Source organism: Triticum dicoccoides, chromosome 7A (genome assembly GCF_002162155.2).
Source record: "Triticum dicoccoides isolate Atlit2015 ecotype Zavitan chromosome 7A, WEW_v2.0, whole genome shotgun sequence".
Lineage (NCBI taxonomy): Eukaryota > Viridiplantae > Streptophyta > Magnoliopsida > Poales > Poaceae > Triticum > Triticum dicoccoides.
This window is the reverse complement of record NC_041392.1, coordinates 29,795,671-29,799,903: the sequence shown is the minus strand read 5'-3', so window position 1 is coordinate 29,799,903 and position 4,233 is coordinate 29,795,671.

Below are 4,233 nucleotides of genomic sequence, written 5' to 3'. Positions count from 1 at the left end.
GTAGATCCCGCCACGACGCTTTGCTTGCAACTGCACCAGCTTACTGCCCCACCATTCAAAATATACACGTATCCGGTTTGTGACTTAGAGTCATCCAGATCTGTGTCGAAGCTAGCGTCGACGTAACCCTTTACGACGAGCTCTTCGTCACCTCCATAAACGAGAAACATTTCCTTAGTCCTTTTCAGGTACTTCAGGATATTCTTGACCGCTGTCCAGTGTTCCTTGCCGGGATTACTTTGGTACCTTCCTACCAAACTGACGGCAAGGTTAACATCAGGTCTGGTACACAGCATGGCATACATAATAGAACCTATGGCTGAGGCATAGGGGATGACGCTCATCTCTTCTATATCTTCTGCCGTGGTCGGACATTGAGCTGAGCTCAATTTCATACCTTGCAACACAGGCAAGAACCCCTTCTTGGATTGATCCATATTGAACTTCTTCAATATCTTATCAAGGTATGTGCTTTGTGAAAGACCTATGAGGCGTCTCGATTATCTCTATAGATTTTGATGCCTAATATATAAGCAGCTTCTCCAAGGTCCTTCATTGAAAAACTTTTATTCAAGTAGGCCTTGATGCTGTCCAAGAGTTCTATATCATTTCCCATCAAAAGTATGTCATCTACATATAATATGAGAAATGCTACAGAGCTCCCACTCACTTTCTTGTAAACGCAGGCTTCTCCATAAGTCTGTGTAAACCCAAACGCTTTGATCATCTCATCAAAGCGAATGTTCCAACTCCGAGATGCTTGCACCAGCCCATAAATCGAGCGTTGGAGCTTGCACACTTTGTCAGCATTCTTAGGATCGACAAAACCTTCCGGCTGCATCATATACAATTCTTCCTTAAGGAAACCATTAAGGAATGCCGTTTTGACGTCCATTTGCCATATTTCGTAATCATAGAATGCGGCAATTGCTAACATGATTCGAACGGACTTCAGCTTCGCTACCGGTGAGAAAGTCTCATCGTAGTCAACCCCTTGAACTTGTCGATAACCCTTAGCGACAAGCCGAGCTTTATAGATGGTCACATTACCATCCGCGTCTGTCTTCTTCTTAAAGATCCATTTATTTTCTATGGCTCGCCGTTCAACGGGCAAGTCAGTCAAAGTCCATACTTCGTTTTCATACATGGATCCTATCTCGGATTTCATGGCTTCTAGCCATTTGTCGGAATCCGGGCCCGCCATCGCTTCTTCATAGTTCGAAGGTTCACCGTTGTCTAACAACATGATTTCCAAGACAGGGTTGCCGTACCACTCTGGTGCGGAACGTGTCCTTGTGGACCTTCGAATTTCAGTAGGAGCTTGATCAGAAGTATATTGATCATTATCATTAACTTCCTCTCTAGTCGGTGCTGGCACCTCAGGAACATTTTCTTGAGTTGCGCCATTTTCCGGTTCAAGAGGCAATACTTCATCAAGCTCTACTTTCCTCCCACTTACTTCTTTCGAGAGAAACTCTTTCTCCAGAAAGGACCCATTCTTGGCAACAAAGATCTTGCCTTCGGATCTGAGGTAGAAGGTGTACCCAATAGTTTCTTTTGGGTACCCTATGAAGACGCATTTTTCCGATTTGGGTTCGAGCTTTTCAGGTTGAAGTTTCTTGACATAAGCATCGCATCCCCAAACTTTTAGAAACGACAGCTTAGGTTTCTTCCCAAACCATAATTCATACGGTGTCGTCTCAACGGATTTCGACGGAGCTCTATTTAAAGTGAATGCGGCAGTCTCTAAAGCATAGCCCCAAAAAGAAAGCGGTAAATCGGTAAGAGACATCATAGATCGCACCATATCTAACAGAGTGCGATTACGACGTTCGGACACACCATTACGCTGAGGTGTTCCAGGCGGCGTGAGTTGTGAAACTATTCCACATTTTCTTAAGTGTGTGCCAAACTCGTGACTCAAGTATTCTCCTCCACGATCTGATCGCAGAAACTTGATTTTCCTGTCACGTTGATTTTCAACCTCACTCTGAAATTCCTTGAACTTTTCAAAGGTTTCAGACTTGTGTTTCATTAAGTAGATATACCCATACCTACTTAAATCATCAGTGAGGGTGAGAACATAACGATAGCCACCGCGAGCCTCAACACTCATCGGACCGCACACATCAGTATGTATGATTTCCAATAAGTTGGTTGCTCGCTCCATTGTTCCTGAGAACGGAGTCTTGGTCATTTTACCCATAAGGCATGGTTCGCACGTGTCAAATGATTCATAATCAAGAGACTCTAAAAGTCCATCAGCATGGAGCTTCTTCATGCGTTTGACACCTATGTGACCAAGGCGGCAGTGCCACAAGTATGTGGGACTATCATTAACAACCTTACTTCTTTTGGTACTCACATTATGAACATGTGTAGCATCACGTTCGAGATTCATAAAGAATAAACCATTCACCATAGGAGCATGACCATAAAACATATCTCTCATAAAAATGGAACAACCATTATTCTCAGATTTAAAAGAGTAGCCAACTCGAATTAAACGAGATCCCGATACAATGTTCATGCTCAAAGCTGGCACTAAATAACAATTATTAAGGTTTAAAACTAATCCCGAAGGGAGATGCAGAGGTAGCGTGCCGACGGCGATCACATTGACCTTGGAACCATTCCCGACGCGCATCGTCACCTCGTCCTTTGCCAGTTTCCGCTTATTCCGCAGCCCCTGCTTTGAGTTACAAATGTGAGCAGCTGCACCGGTATCAAATACCCAGGAGCCACTACGGGCACTAGTAAGGTACACATCAATTACATGTATATCACATATACCTTTTGTTTTGCCGGCCTTCTTATCCGCTAAGTACTTAGGGCAGTTCCGCTTCCAGTGACCGCTTCCCTTGCAATAAAAGCACTCAGTCTCGGGCTTGGGTCCATTCTTTGGCTTCTTCCCGGCAGCTTGCTTGCCGGGCGCGGCAACCTCCTTGCCGTCCTTCTTGAAGTTCTTTTTACCCTTGCCTTTCTTGAACTTAGTGGTTTTATTGACCATCAACACTTGATGTTCCTTCCTGACTTCTACCTCTGCTGATTTCAGCATAGCAAATACTTCAGGAATGGTCTTTTCCATCCCCTGCATATTGAAGTTCATCACAAAGCTCTTGTAGCTTGGTGTAAGCGACTGGAGGATTCTGTCAATGACCGCATCATCCGGGAGATTAACTCCCAGCTGAGTCAAGCGGTTATGCAACCCAGACATAGTGAGTATGTGCTCACTGACAGAACTGTTTTCCTCCATCTTACAGCTGAAGAATTTGTCGGAGACTTCATATCTCTCGACCCGGGCATGAGCTTGGAAAACCATTTTCAGCTCTTCGAACATCTCATATGCTCCATGTCTCTCAAAACGTTTTTGGAGCCCCGGCTCTAGGCTGTAAAGCATGCCGCACTGAACGAGGGAGTAGTCATCGAAACGTGCCTGCCAAGCGTTCATAACATCTTGTTCTGCAGGGAGAACGGGTGCGTCACCAAGCGGTGCTTGTAGGACATAATCTTTCTTGGCAGCTATGAGGATGATCCTCAGGTTCCGGACCCAGTCCGTATAGTTGCTGCCATCGTCTTTCAGCTTAGTTTTCTCTAGGAACGCGTTGAAGTTGAGGACTACGTTGGCCATTTGATCTACAAGACATATTGCAAAAATTTTAGACTAAGTTCATGATAATTAAGTTCAACTAATCAAATTATTAGTGAACTCCCACTTAGATTAGACATCCCTCTAGTCATCTAAGTATTACATGATCCGAGTTAAACTAGACCGTGTCCGATCATCACGTGAGACGGACTAGTCAACATCGGTGAACATCTTCATGTTGATCGTATCTTCTATACGACTCATGCTCGACCTTTCGGTCTTCTGTGTTCCGAGGCCATGTCTGTACATGCTAGGCTCGTCAAGTCAACCTAAGTGTTTGCATGTGTAAATCTGTCTTACACCCGTTGTATGTGAACGTGTGAATAAAACACCCGATCATCACGTGGTGTTTTGAAACAGCGAACTGTCGCAACGGTGCACAGTTAGGGGGAACACTTCTTGAAATTAGTATGAGGGATCACCTTATTTACTACCGTCGTTCTAAGTAAACAAGATGCAAAACATGATAAACATCACATGCAATCAAATAATAAACGTGACATGATATGGCCAATATCACATAGCTCCTTTGATCTCCATCTTGGGGCTCCATAATCATCTTGTCACCGGCTTGACACCATGAT